The sequence below is a fragment of the Hippopotamus amphibius genome, chromosome 15 (genome assembly GCF_030028045.1).
Source record: "Hippopotamus amphibius kiboko isolate mHipAmp2 chromosome 15, mHipAmp2.hap2, whole genome shotgun sequence".
NCBI classification, from domain to species: domain Eukaryota; kingdom Metazoa; phylum Chordata; class Mammalia; order Artiodactyla; family Hippopotamidae; genus Hippopotamus; species Hippopotamus amphibius.
The window spans coordinates 23,124,301-23,146,630 of record NC_080200.1 but is presented as its reverse complement, the minus strand read 5'-3'; the positions used below and the strand labels follow the sequence as shown (position 1 = coordinate 23,146,630).

The window sequence follows — 22,330 nt, the reverse complement described above, 5'->3', positions numbered from 1 at the left end:
TGTGATCATTTTCATAGGTGAAGCAAGAATGTGGATTTACCAAGGAAGACTTAAGTGGGCTTTGCTAGAAGTTTTATAAGGAATTTTAGACTAGGTTTTTAAAGGCATGTAATTGTAACAAAAGAGAAACAAAAACAAGTTCTTGACCAGGTATATGTGGGTCACATCCTCTCTTCTCAAGATCCCTAAAATAGTATAAAGTGTTGTCTCTTTCCAAAGGGAAGTCCCTTACTTATCTGTTAGAAATCCTTTAAAAAAAGATAACCAGATTATCTTCCAGAGAACTTTGAACTTATTGTAGCCATAAAGACTACCTAAGTTCTTTGAAATGTATGATCATAATTGTATCTGAATATCCATAGAAAATAATTATTTTGCATTGCCAGCAGTTATTTAGAATTTACAGTATTGTAAAATGGCTTTCAAATACCCTGAATCAGATGACCCAGAACAGTGTTCTGGGGATCAGCCAAGCATAGTTCTCCACAATATTCCTTAATGGAATCCTACATAAAATTCCACACCTCTTCAAGTTTCTCCACAACAGATTTTACTAAAAAGGCACAAAGAGTATATTTTGTATTACTTTAGTGACTTAGGAATTAATATTCTTATTAAATATTTAAGTAGTATGTATTTTTAATTGTATAGAAGGGTTAAAGCATGAGAAGCATAATTATTTTACTATATAAGAGATCTAGAATATGCATTATCTGTACATGCAGCTTGTGATATATAGAACTTATAATAAAGGTAAAATGGTAATGGCTAAATTTGAGACATATCTGAAGCAATAATGTCTTTCTGAATTTAAAGTATATCTTGTAGAAATTATTTAGGTATTATTAGAAATAGTGGATGGGTTATAATTATCCAGATTTTTGTGTGGTTCTAAATTGTATACCTTCATGAAATCCCACAATGGTGAATCAACATTAATAGACAGAAAAATAGGAAAATAGATAGACCAATATTTTGAGAGATAAATAAAAATTATTACTAGTGTATATACTTTGAGCTTGGATTCAGATTGAAGATGGGTTTACTTTTGTTGATCAAGCATGCTATAGATAGTTTAGTGTCAAAATGAGATCTAATTCTAGGTCTACCACTTACTAGAAATGTGAACTAGGATTAGTGAATTTAACACTCTAAGCCTATGTAGTATAAATAAGCAAATGATAACTACAATAAAATATAATTTCATGCCTGTTAGAATGGCTGTTATCAAAGGACAAAGATAACAAGTTTTGTTAAACATGTGGAGAAAAGGAAACAATTTTTCACCGTTTGTGGGAATATAAATTGATATAGCCACTATGGAAAGTAGTATGAAGATTTCTCAAAAAATTAAAAATAGAATTGCCATATGATCCAGCAATCCAATTTATAGGTATATACAAAGGAAATGAATTAATATTAGGATTATCTTTCCTTGTGTGATTATTGCAGCATTATTCACAATAACTAAGTGCCCATCAATGTACAAATGGATTTTTAAAATGTGAAATATATGTTTCTCACTAAAATATTATACAGCCTTAAAAAGGAAATACTTCCATTTGCAACAACACGGATGAACTTGGAGAACATCATGCTAAGTAAAATAAGCCAGGCACAGAAAAACAAATATTGCTTGAATATACTTTTATCTGGAATCTAAAATAGTCAAGCTTATAGAAGCAGAGAGTAAAATAGCTAAGGGGAATGAGAAATGGAGAGAGTTGTGTTAAAGGCTGCAAAATTTCCATTATGCAAGATGAATACTTTCTGGAGATTTAATGCAGAGCAATAGAAATACAGTAAACAGTAGACTATTGTATACTTCGCATGTGATAAGAGAGTAAATATTAAGTAATTTAACCAGAAATAAAAAGGTAACTATGTGGGTTGAACTACAATTAGACTGATTTGATCATTATTTCTGAATGTGTACATATATAAAAACATTAACTTGTATGCCTTAAATATATACAAATTTATTTGTCAATTACACCTCAATAAAGCTGGAAGAAAACAGGAGTTATTACAAAATTGTATGAGAAAATGTATATTGAATACATAGCATGTGACTTGCATAAGTTATCACTGAACAGTAGCTGTGATATTCACCATCTTCATCACAACGTCAATATAAGCATATCATTTTCATCCACTGTCATCTATAAATTTCTCAGCAGTATCATTGACAAAAATATTCTTTTATACATTCTTATATGATTTTGACAAAGCATCCTAGGTTACAAATATTTCATAGGAATTTTAGTGATATGTATGGAAGTTAAAAATGAAATGCAAAAATTAGACACAGAACACAGTCCAATTAGCACAGTTTCTGTTTGGGAAAAAAGCTGGATAACTGTAATACATCTGCTATATCTAAGAATACCTGAAAAATTTGCACAACATGTTCTGCAAATTTAGAAAATATATTATTGCCTCAGATATGTCTCAACATTAACCATTATTATTTTACCTTTATTAGAAGTTTCATGTTATATTTTTGTATAAAATCAAGACAAGAAATTTCATTGGAAATAACAGATTCATATAAGTTGAAATTGAGTAAACAACAATAAGTTTACCCTGGAACCATGTAACTACTGTGCTTGTAGGAAACACACACATACATCCAAGTAAGAAATGGAAAATTTTGCCCTCTACAATCATTATTGAGGATCTGGACTCTTATATGTTAGCTTTATTCATCAAATTTCATGTGAGCCCATCAAATGTCTACCCCAATATGATGATTCTACTTAACCTCTTACAAAGATCCTCATTTCCCTTCCCATTCAGACACCACATGTATGAAATGCTTTCTGTAGTAAAAAGTGAAGCAACTCCCACTTAAAATTCACTTAAAATTTTCTAATTCTGGACTTGATGAACTTTCACATAGATTACATCACCCATTTCCTAAACTGATCACCTTTAATCTAGAATGATTTTATTCCTGACAGTAATGCATACTACCAAAAGTACTATTGCAATAGAATGAACAGCTATGTGATTACATCATATGCTTCCATGGAAACAGCTCTACTCCTAGAGAATATAATTTATGCTACCTACACCATATTAAATAATTCTCCATTTAGCTGAAATTATCTCTATTTCCATAGCATTTTGACAGGCTCTGGATACAATGTATCTTCCTTTCCTCTATAAATACTATTCATTTTTCAAATTCAGTGGTTTTTCTGAAAATATCTTGCTTCAGTTATAGACAAACACATTCTTCTCACATTTGAATTTTCCTTTGCATTTATATAAATTCTGCTGTATATTTTCTCACATAGAATAATTATTTTTAAGGTGATCATATTTTCATTAATATGATATCATTTAGTATATATCTTAGTGTTATTTACCATACATTCAGAAAAGAAGTTTATGAATAATGTCAACTATTGACTATAATATTAATTTCACTATGTTTCACTAGTATTTCACAATAGATTATTAAGATTAACATCCATTCTCTCTGGAGTTTTTAAATAATTTATGTATTATAATTTAGAAAGACTTTCTTGTCTTAATGTACAGAGTGTTTAAGCAATTCATTCATATTTAGTTGCACACAAACAGATATAGGATCTTTTAAACCCATTTCAATTAAGTTCTTTTTTTCCCAATTTTCTGGTTACTGAAATGCCTTAATGTACCAATGTATCAATTGATTATGCTAGCTCTTTATAAAAAGTAATTCTTAATTCTAATTAAAATTCTGTTAAGAACTTGTAGAAGAGTCTTAACTCTTATGTAATAAATAAAAATAAGAATACAATTAGAACTTGTGCTTTTTATTATCTTCCCACTTTACAACATCATTGAATTGGATAGCTGATGGTAGTTCTACAATCATCATATGGTCAAAGTTATTTTTCTAAGCAAACTTTGAATATTTTACAACCAAATGTATATATTCATCTCTCATCCCTGCACTTGACATTTTAGATAATTTCATGAAGACCCAGCAGCAACCAACATTCCTGGACTTCTTTAACTGAAGGTTAAGTATAACACTTATTTTGTGTGTGTATTCACCTGGGAAAGTTCACTGAGACTTCAGTAGTGTAGATTAAGCCACTAATAGCTCAGATTGGCTTTAGGCCAAGAATGAGGAAAGAGTTCTGATAATGTCTTTAGATAGTTTTACAGATGTGTTAAGGGTCAAATTTGTGTGGAAAGAAACAAATATATTTATTCAAATTCTTCCAATGTTTTTATGACCCTAAAGTTTTATGGAGTCATATTTTTTTATGTTATTCAGTAAGTGCATAAAATGCCAGAATACCTCTTTCTATTGTGCTTCACTTGTTGCACTTCAAAAATGCTGTGTTTTTTACAATTTGAAGTTTTGCAGCAACCCTGTGTTGAACAGTCTATCAGTACCATGTTTCCAATAGTATTTGCTCACTTTGTGTCTGTGTCAAATTTTGGTAATTCTTACAATATTATATACCTACAGCAGCCAAAAGATTATGACTCCCCGAAGGCTCAAATGATGGTTAGATTTTTCAGCAATAAAGTATTTTTATTAAGATATGTACATTTTTAGACATAATGCTACCACACACTTAACTGAATATAGTATAGTGTAAACATAAGTTTTATATGCACTAAGAAACCAAAAAATTCATATGATTTTTTATTGCCATATTTGATTTATTGCAGTGACCTGGAACCAAATTTGCAGTATCTGTGAGGCATGCATGTAATATGAAAACACTATAATTTATTTGCCAGTTTGGAATATACTGACTATGAAATTGAATATATTAAAATGGAATGTGATACATTTAACATGAACACAAGAAGAAATTCTTAAAACTTCACACAACTTGGGTGTAATATTTAATTTGGTTTTGATATTACTTATTTTCAAGTTGTTTTACATTATGCTGGAAATTACCATTAATTATAAAATACTTTTTAAAATTTTATAATAGGTAATAAAGTGGTAGTAATGTTCTCTTTGGTGGGATAGTGTTTAGATAATATGCAATCATGTATTTTTTATTACAGATAATGTCTTAAATGTTCTTAGATTTCCTGTGGTCTGAGTATTTGCATTAATGATTTGTTTTTCTTGGTATCTGGTACTACTAACTTTTTGATATATATATAACATAAAATTTATCATTTTAACAACTTCAATTGTACAATTTAGTGATATTAAGTACATCTACATTTTTGTGCAATCATCTCCACCATCCATTCCTAGAACGCTTTCATTATCCCAATATGAAATGTCTCACCCTAAAAACAGTAACGTTCTATTCTTTCCTCCACACAGCCCTGCTAACCATGATTCTTTCTGTCTTAATAAATCTATTTATTGCATGTACCTCATAAATGGAGAGTCATACAATATTTTTCCTTTTGTGTCTGACATTTCATTTCAATAAGTGTTCTCAGGGTTCATCTATTTTGTAGCATGTATCAGAATTTTATCTACTTTTAAGGTCAAATACTATTTGACTTTATGGATATATCCCATTTTCTTTATGCATCCATCCTCCTTTAGGCATTTAGGGATTTTTTTTACTTTCTCTTTATGAAGAATTATGTTGCTATGAACATTGGTGTATAAATATCTCTTCAACTTCCTGACTTCAATTATTTTTATATATACCTAGAAGCATAGTTGTTGGATCATATGGTTATTCTATGGTAAACTTTTAGAGGAATTGCCATACTGATTTTCATACCTCCTTACCAACTGTCCAACTGGAAATGGACAAAGATTTCAATTTCTCCACAACTTACCAACAATTGCTATTTCTATTTTTTTTCTTTATTTCCTTTTTTTTTTTTTTTTTTTTTTTTTAATAATAGCTCTCTCTCTGAAGTGTTATTCCATTGTGGCTTTGGTATGGATTTCCTTAATGACTAGCAATGTTAGCCATCTTACCATGTGCTTATCAGATATTTCTATACATTCCTTGGGAAAATGTATTGTCTGTGCTTTTGGCGTCACATCTAAAAAAATCATAGGTAAGCTCAATATAATAAAGATTTTCTTTATTTCTTTGAAGAGTTTTATTGTTATTTATGTTTTTAAAGATCCTTATTGGAATATAATTGCTTTACACTGTTGTGCCAGTTTTTGAGGTACAAAGTGAAACAGCTGTATTTATACATATATCCCCTTCCTCCTGTGACTCCTTTCCACCCTCCCGATCCCAGCCCGTTAAGTCATTCCCTATCATCTAGTTTATCTCCCTATGTTATCTAGCAACTTCCCACTAGCTAGCTATTTTACATTTGGTGGTGTATATATGTCAATGCTACTCTCTAACTTCGTCCCAGCTTCCCCTTTGCCCCCCACCCCGTGTCCATTCTCTACATTTGCATCTTCATTCTTGCCCTGTCACTGGGTTCATCACTACCATTTTTTTAGATTCCATACATATGAGTTACCATATGTTTGGCTCTTATTTTTAAGGCTTTAATCCATTTTGAGTTACTTTTTGAATATTACATAGATGGTGGTTTCACTTTATTCTTTTGCATGGTGACATTCAGTTTTCTTAGCAAGATTTGTTGAAAATTGTTCTTTCCTAACTGAATAGTCTTGGCAGCCTTGCTGAAAATCACATGATCATCCATGTGAGGATTCCTTTCTGGATTCTCTATTCTTCTTAATTCATGTATTTGTCTCTTTGTAAGTATCACACTACTTTAATTTAGTTAGTTTTGCAGTGAGATTTAAAATCAGAAAGAATGAATTTTCCAACTTTGTTCTTTTTAAAAATTGTTCTGCTGTTTGAAGGCCCATTGAGATTGAATATTAATTTTAGAATATGCTTCCCTATTTTGTAGAAAAGGTCATCGTGACTTTGATAAGAATTGCATCAACTCTGTAGATATCTTTGGATATTCCTATTACCTTAAGAATATTATATTCCAATCCATGAACATGGAATAAAAAGATATTTATAAATCCTTTAATTCGATAATGTTTTATAGATTTCAATGTGTAAGAATTTCATCTTCTTGGTTGGGATTTTCCAAAGTATTTATTTATTTATTTATTTTTGATGCTGTGGTAGATGAGATTGTTTTCTGAATTTTCTTTTAACATATTTATTGTTAGGTTAAATAAATACAACTAACTTTTGATGTTTATTTTGTATCCTACAACTTTGCTGACTATGTTTATTGGCTCTAATAACTTGTGTGTGTGTGTTTGTGTGTGTGTGTGTTTGTGTGATATTTAGGAATTTTTACTATAATATAATGTCATCAATAAATAGATAATTTTACTTATTTCTTTCAATTTGGATACCTTTTGATTCATTAGCCTAATTGCTCTAGCTAGAACTCTCAACACTATGTTGAACAGAGTAGGTGGAAGTGGGCATCTTTGACTTGTTTCTGTACTTAAGGGAAACACTTTCAGTTTTTCACAATTAAGTACAAAGCTAACTATGCATTTTTCATGTGAATCCTTTATATGTTGAGGGATTTTCTTTTCTAGTACCAGTGTGTTGAGTGATTTTGTCACTGAAGGGTGTTAAATCCTGTAAAACCTTTTTATCTACACTAATTTTGAGTGTCATTTACTTTTTCTCCTGCTTGTTCAGTTAAGGTAGGCATTAGGTATGTTTATTTTCATATGGGGAATATTTCCAGTATTTCATTATTAAATCCAATAAGATCATTGTGTATAATCCTTTTGATATACTGATGAATTGTGTGCTGTTATTTTGTTGAGAACTTTGTGTTAAAGCCCATACCCATATTGATAACTTTTCTTCTAGTATCTTTTTCTGAATTTGCATAAGGGAAATTCTGGCCTCACAGAATGAAATAGGAAGTGTTACCTCATCTTTTGTTTTTGGGAAGATATAGAAAATGATTGATGTTAATCCTGCTTTATATGATTGTTAAAATTAATTGGTGAGATTATCTGGCTTACAGACACTCTTTGTTGAGAAGTCTTAATTACTAATTTAATCTACTTACTAATTAGAGGTCTAGTCAAATTTTGTATTCACAGTTCAATCTTGGTAGGGTGTGTGTTTTTAAGAATTTGACATTTTAATCTAGGTTAGGCAAATATGTGATGTGTGATTATTCCTAGTATACTTTGATTTTATTTATTTTTTGTAAAATTTATAACATTGTACAGAGTCATTTCTGATTTTAGTATTTGAGATTTTTTTTTCTTAGTCAGCTAGTCCCTATCTGCAAATCAATCAATGTGATACAACACAATAACAAATTGAAGAATAAAACCCATATGATTATTTCAGTAGATGCAGAAAATCTTTGGATAAAATTCAAAGTCCATTTATGACAAAAAATCTCTAGAAAGTGAGCATAGAGGGAACATACCTCAACATAATAAAGACTGTATATGACATACCCACAGCTAACATCATATTCAAAGGTGAAAAGCTGAAAACATTTCTTCTAAGATCAGGAACAAGACAAGAATGCCCACTCTTACCACTTTTATTCAACATAGTTTTGGAAGTACCAGCCATAGCAATCAGAGAAGGAAAATAAATAAAGTGAATCCACATTGGAAAAAGAAATAAAACTGTCACTGTTTGCAGATGACATGATACTACAGGTAGACAATCCTAACAAAGCCACCAGAAAATTACTAAAGCTCATCTATGAATTAAATAAAATGGTAGGATACAAAATTAATATGCAGAAATCTATTTCATTGTTATGCACTAACAAGAAGTATGAGAAAAAGAAATGGAAACAATCCCATTTACCCTCATCAAAAATAATAAAATACTTATGAATAAACCTAACAAGGAGGCAAAAGACTCCAAAAAGTACAAGACACTGATATAAGAATTTGAAGATGACACAAACAGATGGAAAGATATACCATATTCTTGCATTGGAAGAATCAATATTGTCTAAATGACCATACTACACAAAGCAATCTATCCATTCAATACATTCCCTATCAGAATACCAATTAGATTTTTCACAGAACTAGAACCAATAATTTTAAAATTTATGTGGAAACATTAAAATTATGAAAACCCCCAAAAATCTTGAGAAAGAACAGACCTGGAGGCCTCATGCTCCCTAACTTCAGACTATACTACAAAGCTACAATAATCAAAACAGTGTTTTACTAGTATAAAATAGACTCATAGATCAATGGAAGAGGATAAAGAGCCCCAAAATAAACCCACACACTTATGGTCAAATGATCTTTTAAGAGGCAAGAATACATTAATACAATGGAGAAAAGACAGTCTCTTCAATCAGTGGTGTTGGGAAAACTGGACAGCTATATGTAAAAGAATGAAATTAGAATATTCTCTAACACCATATACCAAAAAAAAAAAAAAAAAAAAAAAAAAAGGATTAAAGGCCTAAATGTAAAACCAGGTACTCTAAAACTCCTAGAGCAAAACATAGGGATAAATCACAGCAATATTTTTTTGGGATCAGTTTCTTACAGTATAGGAAATAAAAGCAAAAATCAGCAAATAAGAACTAATTAAAGTTAAAAGCTTTTGCACATCAAAAGAAACAATCAACTAAATGAAAAGACAACCTACTGAGTGGGAGAAAATATTTGCATATGATATGACCCATAAGGGATTAATATCCAACATATATAAACAGGTCATACAAGTCAACATTAAATAAGCAAACAAACCAACAACCTAATTAAAAAGTGGGCAGAAGAGGGGTAGGAGTCAAGAAGGCAAAATAGGAAGATGCAGAATTTGTCTCTCTGCACAAGTACATCAAGAACACTTCTACAAATGGCACAGTTCTCACAACACCTGCTGAACATTAATGGAAGACTTTGGATACCTAAAAGGACAAGAAAAATCCCCACACAACTGGGTAGGATGAAAGGAAAAAAAAAAAAAAAAACAGAAAAGAGTAGAAAGGAAGGGACTAGCACCACCAGCAGGAAGCTAAAGATGAGGAGATTCACACACTCAGAAAAATCCCCTCATGGTAGGGAAATCAGCTGGACAGAAAGGGACCTTCGGCGGATTGGAAGGGAATGTAGTGGCTGGTCTGTGGAAGGCAAGACAAAGTAAGAACTGAGTGCATGGTCCATGCCTCAGCCCTGCACACCCGTCTGACTCATGTGTCTCCTGTAGCAGAGTGGTGCTGAGTTCTGGAAAGTGAGGTTTGGAGCACTGACCCAGGGAGGTAATAACTGTGGACTGTGAAAAGACATCCTGAAAGGACAGGAGTAAAGAGCTCCATAACTCGGAAAGTTTTCAGAAGAAGCCCAGGCCACCACAGATGCAAAGCACCACTGTTGAGAGGCACACAAGGGGTGAAGACACCAACAAAAACCCCTCCCCTTCCCAACAGACTTCTGCCTTGCAGGTACTGGGAGGGGCAACCCTCTGAGAGTCTCACCTGCACCTCAAGCTAAGGAGTCCTGAGCACTGCCACAGTCTCCTCAGAATTCAGCCCTGAGTGCCCCAGACTGAGACAGGAATCTGCCTATGCTGGCAGGGGTTGAGTGATAAAGATTGGGTTAGGCAAGAAGATTGGGAAAGAGGACAAATGTTGGTTATGAAGAGACAACCTGAGAATTGAGAATGAGGAGCTCTGCAATCAGGAATGCTCCTAGATGAAGCATGGTCTGTCTTGGAAATGAGGCACCATTGTTGAGTGGCATGCAATGGGCAGGGCTGCCAACACCCCAACACTCCAGACCCTGCCTCTGTGGGCACTGGGAGGGACTCCCACCAGAGTGAGCATTCCCCAGTCTGTTTCAACTTTCTGCCAGTCTCTGCCACCACAGGCACTACATGTACATCCCAATTGTGGCCACCTTATCCCCCCACAGACTGACAAAGTAAGTTTGCCCCAATCAGCCACTGTTTTTGCACCCCCTTGCCTGGGCAGGGAACAGATGCCTCCGAGTGCCCCATGTGCACAGGTGGGGCCAAAACGAAAGCTGAGCCCCGGGGCAGTGCCACTAAAGAAGAGAAACAGAAATCATTCCTTGCAGCTGCATAAACTGTGGAATAAATCCCCACAATTGGCTTGATAAATCTTGTGTCTGTGGAATAACTGAATGGACAAGTGCTCCACAAATGAGACTGGTCTAGCTTTAGCAGCTGTGGGCTTTGGGGGCAAGTACATATAAGAGTTGGGCCACATCAGAGTCTGAGCTGCCATCACAGTGCATGCAGCGGATCCAGAGAGCTACCTAGAGGTATTGGAGGGCCTCTTGGGGAGGCAGGGATGGCTGTGGCTCACTTTAGGGGCAAGGACACTGACAATGGAAGCCCCAGGAAAATGTTCTTATTACTATCATTCTTTTATTTTTCTTTCACTTTGTTCAGTTGTTTTATTTCTTATATTTTATTTAATTATTACTTTTTAAAATTTTAATATATTTTTCATTTTTCTATTTTACTTTTTTGATGTTTTGTGGTATTTTTCTTTTTGTTCTCTGTTTTGTTTAGTTTTTATCATTTTTAATGTTTTTCTCTGTTTTATGTTTTATTTGCTTTTTTGTTTTAGTTTGCTTTCTATTTTTGTTTTTGTTTTTTTTATATTTTGTTTTTGTTAGTTTAGTCTTTAGAGATTGTTTTATTTTTGAATTCTCTGATTGTTCTTTTGTTTTTTATTTTTTCTTCTTTGTTCATTTTGTTCTTGTTTAGTTGTTGTAGTTGCATTTTGTTTATGTTTTTGCTATTTGTCTTCGGTTGTGTCTTTCTGTTTGTTTTCTTCCCACCCCCCTGTTTTTTTCCCATGCCAGGGGTTGGGCCTGGGCATCCAGGGTGGGAGTACTGAGTCCAGGATGCTTGTCCTCCAGAGAATCCCTGGTCCCAAGGAATATTAATAATCATGCACTCTCCCATAGGTTTCAGTCATGACACCAAGACCCAGCTCCACCCAACTGCCCGGACACTCCAATGCTGGGTGCCTCACACCAAACAACAGGCAAGACAGGAACACAGACCCACCCATCAGCAGACAGGCTGCCTAAAGTTGTACTAAGCTCACAGACACTCCAAAACTTACCTCCTGACATGGCCCTGTGTATCAGAGGGACAGGACTCATTTTGACCCACCAGGGAACAGCCACCAGTCCCTCCCACAAACAAGCCTGCACAAGCCACATGACAAACCTCATACACTAAGGGGCAGACAGTAGAAGTAAGGGGAATGGTGAACGCTGCAGCCAGCGGTAAGGAGACTACATAATAAGTTAGACAAAATGAGATGACAGAGAAATATGTTGTAGTTGAAGGAGCAAGATAAAAAAAAACAAGACCAAATAAATGAAGAGGAAATAGGCAATCTCCCTGGAAGAAAAGTCAGAGTAATTATAGTAAAGATGATCCAAGATTTCAGAAATAGAATGGAGGCACAGATCAAGAAGATACAAGAAACATTTAACAAGGACAAATAACTAAAAAACAAACAAGCAGTGATGAACAACACAATAACTGAAATGAAAACTACACTAGAAGGAATCAATAGCAGAATAACTGAGGCATAAGAATGGATAAGTGAGCTGGAAGATAGAATGGTGGAGATAGCTGCCAAGGAGCAGAATAAAGAAAACAGAATGCAAAGAAATCAGGGCAGTCTCAGAGACCCCTGGGACAACATTAAATGCACCAATATTCAAATGATAAAGGTCCCAGAAGAAGAAGAGAAATAGAAAAGGTCTAAGAAAACATTTGTAGAGGTTATAGTTGAAAAATTCCCTAACAGGGAAAAGGAAATAGGCATCCAAGTACAGGAAGCACAGAGAGTCCCATACAAGATAAACCTAAGGGGAAACACACTGAGACACATATAAATCAAACAAAAAAAATTAAAGAAAAAATATTAAAAGCATCATGAGAAAAGCAAGAAATAACATACAAGGGAACCCCATAAGGTTATCAGCTGATTTTTCAGCTGAAACTCTGCAGCCCAGAAGGGAGTGGCAGGATATATTTAAAATGATCAAAGGAAAAACCTACAACCAAGATTATTTTAATGAGCAAGAATCTCATTCAGATTTGATGGAGAAAACAAAAGCTTTACAATCAAGCAAAAGCTAAGAGAATTCAGCACCACCAAACTAGCTCTACAACAAATGCTAAAGGAACTTCTTTAGATGAGAAACACAAGAAAGGAAAAAAATCTACAAGAACAAATGCAAAACAATTAAGAAAATGGTAATAGGAACATACATATCTATAGTTACCTTAAATGTAAATGGATTATGCTCCAACCAAAAGATACAGACTGGCTGAAAGGATACAAAAAATAAAAAAGACCTATATATATGTTGTCTACAAGAGACCCACTTCAGACCTAGGGACACATACAAACCAAAAGGGAGTTGATGGAAAAAGATATTCCATTCAAATGGAACTCAAAAGAAGGCTGGAGTAGCAATACTCATATCAGAAAAAATAGAGTATAAAATAAAGATTGTTACAAGAGATAAGAAACAACACTACATAATGATGAGGATCCATCCAAGAAGATATAATAATTGCAGATATTTATGCACCCAACATAGAAGCATCTCAATACATAAGGCAGATGCTAACAGCTGCAAAATGGGAAATTGACGTTAAGTAATAGTAGGGGATTTTAACACTCCACTTACACCAATGGATAGAGCATCCAAAAAGTAAATAAATAAGGAAACACAAGATTTAAATGACACAATAGATCAGGTAGATTTCAGATATTTATAGGACATTCCTTGCAAAAGCAGTAAAATACACTTTCTTCTCAAGCGCACACAGCACATTCTCCAGGATAGAAAACATCTTAGGTCACAAATCAAGCCTCAGTAAATTTAAGAAAATTGAAATTGTATCACACACCTTTCCTGACTACAACATTAGGAGATGAGAAATAAATCACAAGGAAAAAAATTGTAAAAATCACAAACACATGGAGGCTAAACAATATGCTACTAAATGTCTGACTGATAATTGAAGAATCCAAACAGCAAATTAAAAAAAAAAAACAAAAACAAAACAAAAAAAAACAAAAACAACAACAACAACAAAAATCCTAGAAACAAATGACAGTGAAAATAAAAGACCCAAAACTTGTGAGATCAGCAAAAGCAGGTCTGAGGCAAGTTTATAGCAATATAATCCTACATCAAGAAACAAGAAACATTTAAAATAAACAACCTAACCTTACACCTAAAGTAAAAAGAGGTAGAAGAACACATCAAACAAATGCTAGTAGAAAGAAAGAAATCATAAAGATCAGAGCAGAAATAGATGAAATAGAAATGAAGAAAACAATTGCAAAGATCAATGAAACTAAAAGCTGATTCTTTGAGAAGATAAAAAAAGGTTGATAAACCTTTACCCAGACTCATCAAGAAAAAAAAAGGAAATAAATCAACAAAACCAGAAATGAAAAAGGAGGAGTTACAATGGACATCATAGAAATACCAAGGATCATAAGAGACTACTATAAGCAACTCTATGCCAATAAAATGGACAGCTTAGAAGAAAGGGACTAATTTGTAGAAAATCACAACTTTCCAAGCCTGAACCAGAAGGAAATAAATAATATAAACATAAATATAAAAATAAATAAATAAACCAATCACAAGTAATGAAATTGAAACTGTGATAAAAATCTTCCAAAAAACAAAAGTCCAGGACCAGATGGCTTCACAAGTGAATTCTATCAAACATTTAGAAGAAAGCTAACACTTAATCTTCTCAAACTCTTCCAAAAAATTGCAGTAACATTAACTCCCAAACTCATTCTAAGAAGCCACCATCACCCTGATACCAAAAATAAAAGAAGAAATTACACAAAAAGAAAATACAGACCAATACCACTAATGAACATATTTCCAAAATCCTCAACAAAATAGTAGCAAACAGAATCCAACAACACATTAAAAGCATCATATACCATGATCAAGTGGGATTTATCCCAGTGATGCAAGGATTCTTCAGTATATGCAAATCAATCAATGTGATAAAGCATATTAACAAATTGAAGGATAAAAACCATATGAGCACCTCAACAGATGTAGAAAAAGCTCCTGACAAAATTCAACACCCATTTATCATAAAACCTCTCCAGAAAGTGGGCATAGAAGGAATCTATTTCAACAAAGGCCATATATGACAAACCTGCAGCAAACATCATCCTTAATGGTGAAAAAATGACAGCATTAACTTTAAGATCAGGAACAAGACAAAGATGTCCATTCTCACCACTTTTATTCAACATAGTTTTGTAAGTCTTAGTCATGGCATCAGAGAAGAAAAAGAAATAAAAGGAATCCAAATAGGAAAAGAAGAAGTAAAACTTTCACTGTATACAAATGATATGATAATATACATAGAAATCCTAAAGATGCTACTAGTAAACTACTAGATCTAATCAATGAATTTAGTAAAGTTGCAGGATACAAAATTAATAGAAAAACAGCTCTTGCATTCCTATGCACTAACAACAAAAGATCAGAAAGAGAGATTAAAGAAACAATCCCATTTACCATCACTTCATAAAGAATAAAATACCTAGGAATAAACCTACCTAAGGAGAGAAAAAACCTGTACTCAGAATACTATAAGATACTGATGAAAGAAATCAAAAATGACACAAATGCAGAGATATACCATGTTCTTAGACTGGAAGAATCAATATTGTCAAGATGACTACATTGCCCAAAGCACTCTCCAGATTCAATGCAATCCCTATCAAATTACCAATGGCATTTTCCACAGAATTATAACAAAAAATTACAATTTGTATGGGAACACAAAAGATCTGAATAGCCAAAGCAATCTTGTGAAAGAAAAACAGAGCTGGGAGAATCAGGCTCTCTGAATTCAGACTATACTACAAAGCTACAGTCATCAAAACAGTGTCATACTGGCAGAAAAATAGATATATAGATCAATAGAACAGGATTGAAAGCCCAGAGATAAACCCACACACCCATGGCCACCTTATCTGACAAAGGAGGTGAGAATATACAATGGAGAAAAGACAGTCTCTTTAAGAAGTGGTGCTTGGAAAACTGTACAGCTACAAGTTAAAAAAAATGCAATTAGAACATTCCTTAACACCATAACAGAAATAAACTCACAATGGATTAAAGACCTAAATGTAAGGCTAAACAGACAGTAAAAAAATTCTTGGAGGAAAACATAGACAGGGCACTCTTTGATATAATTTGCAGCAAGATCTTTTTTGACCCACCTCCCAGAGTAATAAAAATTAAAAATACAAACAAACAAACAAAAACAAATGGGACCTAATGAAAATTAAAAGCTTTTGCATAGCAAAGGAAACCATAAACAAGATGAAAAGACAACCCCTCAGAATGGGAGAAAATATTTGCAAATGAAAGAACTGACAAGGGATTAATCTCCAAAATATACAAGGACCACATGCAACTCAATATCAAAAAAAACAAGCAACGCAATCAAAACATGGAGGGAATACCTAAATAGACATTTCTCCAAAGAAGATACACAGATGGCCAAGAGGCACATGAAAAGATGCTCAACATCACCAATCATCAGGAGAATGCAAATTAAAAGCACAAGATATCCATTCACATCTGTCAGAATATCTATCTTAAAAAAAAAAAAAACAGGTAACAAATACTGTTGAGGATGTAAAGAAACTGAACCTACATACACTGTTGGTGGGAATGTAAGTTAGTGCAGTCATTGTGGAAATCACTATGGAGGTTCCTCAAAAAACTAACAATTGAAATACCATATGACCCAGAAATCCCACCCCTGGGTATATATACACAATGATATACTGCTCAGCCATAAAAAAAAAAAAAAAAAAGTGAAATTTTGCCATTTGCAGCAACATGAATGTATTTGGAAGCTATTATTTTAAGGAAAATAAATCAGACAGAGAAAGGCAAAAACTGTATGTCATCACTTATATGTGCAATCTAAAAAATACCCTGGTGACTATAACAAAAAAAAGCCAACTCACAACTATAGAGAAGAAACTAGTGGTTACCAGTAGGGAAGGATAGAGGGGCAGTACAGGGATGGAGGAGTGGAAGGCTCAAGGATGTTTTGTACAACTCACAACATATACTCAATATGAAAAGTAACCTTTAAAATTATATAAAAATATAAAAGAATTAATAAAAAACTTACAGCAATCATAAAATATGACACTGGTAATAATAGAGAAACATAGAAAAATGGGACAAAATTAAGAGTCTAAAAATAAACCCTCAAAGGATCAATTAGTACTTGACAACCATTTCAAGAATACTCAATTATAAGAGGAAGGTTTCTTCAATATACGGTGTTGGGAAAATTGGTTGCCCCATATTGAAGAACAAAACTGGACCCCTAAGTTACACAAGTCATAGAAATTAACTCAACATGGATCAAAGATTTAAGCATAACACTCCAAACCATAAAATCCTAGGAAAAAACAAAGAAAAATAGTCCTTTGTTTTTCGCAGAGTTTCCTGTATGACACCTAAAGGTCATGTGACAAAAGCAAAAGTAAATGTGTTAACTATATGAAATTAAAAAGCATATGCACAAAAAAAAAAAAAAAAACAATCAACAAAATGAAAGGCAACCTACAGAATGGGAGAACATATTTGCAAATCAACTGTAACTGATAATTACAGCCTTAATATCCAAAACACATAAACAATTCACACAACTCAATAGCATAAAATAAACCAATCCATTAAAAAATTGGCAGAGGAACTGAATAGGTCTTTTTTTTAAAAAATAACATACAAATGACCATCAGGTATAGGAAATGATACTTAACATAACTAATCATTAGGGAAATGCAAAACCATAAGAACATATCACTTCACACTTGTTTGAATGGCTATCATCAAAAAGATACAAGATAACAAGTGTTGGCAAGGATGTAGAAACAGAGGAAGCCTTGTGCTGTGCCTCCGGGAACGTAAATTGGTTCAGTCCCTATGAAAAACAATATGGAAGTTCCTCTAAAATTAAAAATAGAATCATATTATGTTCCAGCAATCTCACATTGGGTATATATCCAGAGAAAATGAAAACAGGATCTCAAAAAGATATCTGTCTTCCCATGTTCATCACAGCATTATAGAAACAAGAATGTCTGTCAATAAATAAATAACAAAGAGATTGTGTGTTTGTGTGTGTGTATGTATAAATATGTCATTCAGTCCTTAGAATGGATATCCAGCCATTGTTTAAGAAAACTTTCAAGAAACTTGAGGACATTACACTAGGTGATATACGTCAGACATAGAAAGATAAATACCATAAGCTATTACTTATATATGGAATTTAAAAAGCTAAACTTGTATAGAGCATAAAATGATGGTGACCAGAGGCTAGAGAAAGGAAGAAATAAGGAGAAGTTGTTCAAAGGGTACAAACTTCCAGGTATAAGAGGAATAAGTTCTAGGAATCTATCATACACCATGGTGATTATAGCTAGTAATACTGCATTATATACTTGAAAGTTCTAAGTAGAATTTAAGTATTCTCACCACAAAAAAGGAAATGGTTTTTGGTGATGGGACAGAGGTGTTAGCTAACACTTGGTTGGTAATGATTTTTTAGTATATAAGTGCATCACATCAACATCTCATGCATCTTAAACTTACACAATATGTCAATTTTATTTCAATGAATTTGGAAAAATGTGTAGCTTATGATACAACTAACATAAACATTGTTATCTTCAGTCTATTTGAACTTCTCCTAGTGATACTTACAGTAGTTTGTATCCCTGAATACCATACTCCTAATTTATACCTTCCCTCTCCCTTTCCCCTTTGGGAACCATTAGTTTTTTCTCTATGTTTGTGAGTCTGTTTCTGTTTTTATATATATTTATTTGTATTATTTTTCAGTCTCCACATATGAGTGATATCAGATAATATTTATCTTTCTCTGACTGACTTACTTCACCTAGTATGATAGTCTCGAGGTCTATCCACGTTGTTGCACACGGAAGTATTTCATTCTTTTATGACTGAGAGATTTTCCGTTATATATGTATATATATATATATATATATATATATATATATATATACGCTATATACCATATCTTGTTAAACAAATCACCTGTTGATGGGCACTCACTTGGGTTGTTTCCATGTCTTGGCTAATGTAAATAGTGTTGCTATAAACATTGGGGTGCATGTATCTGTTTGAATTAGAGCTTTCTCCTTTCCAGATATGTGCACGGGAGTGGGGTTGCTGAAATTTTTAGGGATATTCTTATAAAGTATTGTGTTCCTGCTTCTAGAAAAGGATGAGTACTGTAGTCCCCACCTGCTTATCTGAGATTTCACTTCCTGTAGTTTTAGTTACCAAAGTCAACATGGTCTGAAATGTGCAGAAGCAAGCAATTTATGTTTTGAATTTTGAGAGACCTCATTCACACAACTTTTCCACAGCATATTGACATAATTGTTCTATTTCTTTGTTCATTGTTCTTAATCTCTTACTGTGACTAATTTATACATTATACTTTATTGTCACTACTCATAGAGAGGAAAAAACATCATATTTAGGGTTCAGTACTATCTGTGGTTTCAGGCTTCCACTAGAGGCCTTGGGACACATTTCTTGTGGATAAGGGGGGACGATTGTCCCTTTTTTTAACCACAACTAGTACATATATATTTTATATATATTTCTCACTTGAGTAACAAAGATTTTAAAACAAAACACTCAATAAATCAATAAATAATGGGTATTTTAAGAGGAATTTGTGAATTTTTCTTGCTTTGGAAATGTCCAGGAGTGGGCAGGGTGATAGATGTGGTAGTATTGATTTGCAATTTTATGTAATTAAACAGTTTGTTTCCCTAAATTCTTCATTAATTAAGCTGGGGAGAGGTCAGGAACAGAAATTGCTTGTGCCCGCTTGAAAGATTCTGGACCTTCCCTACATTATTTCTTCCATGCGGAGGTGTAGCCCTCTGCCTTGGACATCGAGATAAAGAAAGATGCCCACCCTGTGACAAGGATTGAACCAATGTACTTGCTTATTTCATTATGTAAGAAAAACAGGGATTAAGCATTACAAAATTAAGTAGTTTCTATGATGAGAAAACATGTTTATAGAAACTGAATGCTACCTATTAAATAACTTCAAGCAAATATTATTCTTATAATATTAAAATTATTAACAAAATATTAAATGAATGTCATATATTAATACTTATTTAATAATATAAATAATATGCACTGAATATATGTTATTTATTTAATAATACTAACACATTTAATTTTTTCCTGTTACATTGAGATATAATTGACATATAACATTGTATTAGTTTTAGATATAAAACAGAATGTTTTGATACATATATATATTGCAAAAAGATTACCACAATGAGTTTAGATTTATACATCACCATACACAGGTATAATTTTTTTCTTGTGATGAGATTTTTTTAAAATCTACTCTCTTAGCAACTTTCAAATCTATGATATGGTATTGTTGACTGTAACCACCGTACAGTTCATTACATCCCTAGGACGTGTTTATCTCATAATTTCAAGTTGATACATTTTGCCCACCTCCACCCCTTTAACATATGAATTTTTATAAATTTTTGATAACTTATAATGTTTGAAATATTATACAGTTTCAAATAAATACAGAAATCATATAGATTTCTCCATATATACATAAACATAATGTATATGTGCATATGTATATACATAATATATATTATAATGTATATATATATACACATATATATACATAATGTGTTATATATATATACACATAATGTGATTATATAACAGATAATTTTTAAAAATTCAAACAATTTAGTGGGAGAATAAAATTAAACTTTAGTCATCTTTGACTTTCTATAACTGGTTTTGGTGATTATAATTGGCAACATAGAGGGACAGATACAGTTTTAGATATATGTATTTATAAGACAAATATCTGTGACAACTTTACTATTATCAGGGTTTTGGAAATATCCATTTCTTTCTATACTTGAAGAGTTTAAAAACTTTAATTTTTTTCTACAGATTTGAATAACAGATATACTCTAGATATTTAATATGGAAATAGACAACAACACTACTTCAAGCATTTTCCCTACAGTTTTTTATGGAGAAAATAACTTCTGAGCATGTTTTTCATTGCCTCCAAAACATCTTTATTTCTGATGCTGTAGATAATTGGGTTGAAAGATGGTGTGAGGATGGTATAGAATATTGCCAGAAACTTATCCTGGCCTGGGGTGTGGTACTTTTTAGGTCTCATATATGTGAATATAAATGGTCCATAGTACATTATGACCACAATCATGTGGGAGAAACAGGTAGAAAAGGACTTTTTCCATGTCTCTGCTGATTTCATGTGGAGGACAGTAAGAAGGATTTGGATATAAGAGGCAAAGATTAGGGAGAAAGGAATAAGCAGGAAAATGATGCCACTTACATAAACTCCTCGTTCATAGTGTGTTGTGTCCACACAGGACAACACCAGCATGGCGGGGACTTCACAGAAAAAGTGGTCAATGGCTCTTGAGCCACAGAAGGGAAAGTGGAGAGTGTAAGCTGTGTGAACTATGGAGTTGACCATCCCAATAAGCCAGGATCCTCCAGCCATGAGAATGCTGACATAGTCGTTCATAAGAATGGAATAGCGCAGTGGGTGGCAGATGGCTACATAGCGATCATAGGACATTGCTGCCAGGAGAAGGCACTCGCCACCCAAGAGGGTGAGGGTTAGAAATATCTGCAAGCCACAACTTGCAAATGAAATACTTCTGCTACCTGACAGAAAGTCAGAGATCATTTTAGGAACAATGTTGCTAGTATGCAAGATATCCATAAAAGAGAGATGGCTGAGCAGGAAATACATCGGAGTATGGAGTCATGATTCCCTGCGGATAAGGAGAATCATGACTGTATTTTCTGTTACAGTCATAACAAAAATAATGAATATAAAGGGGAAGAATATCAGACTTGTTTGGGAAGAAGAGAAGAGTCCCAAAAGAATGAAGTCACTGCTGAAAGTGTGATTCTCTTGTCCCATCATGAGTTCCTTCCTTTACCTAAAATAACTAAACAAACATAAATAAATACGAGGTAAAGTGAAAAGGAAGAAAAATTAGCATAAATCTCACACTCCTTTACATTCAGCCATATAGCAAAGTAAGCATATTTCACTTTTGCTATATTTTGCAAGTAAAGCCAATGGACTCAGCCAGCTTTTTTTAAAATGTATTTGTTTAATCACTTAAGGATTTTATTTATTATGAGATAAATAAACCCATTATTCTATATTTAATTCCCTGACATTTTAACACTATTTTGCTGTAATTTTAAGAATTTTAAAAGATCAGCGTATGAATGAGGTATGCA

General features: G+C 33.1%; 1 pseudogene; it reads right to left on the bottom strand.

Annotated features, from left to right (window-relative positions):
* Positions 1–21,056: 21,056 nt before the first annotated feature.
* LOC130836119 (olfactory receptor 2AJ1-like) lies at positions 21,057–22,004 on the bottom strand (annotated as a pseudogene).
* Between the last annotated feature and the right edge of the window lie 326 nt (positions 22,005–22,330).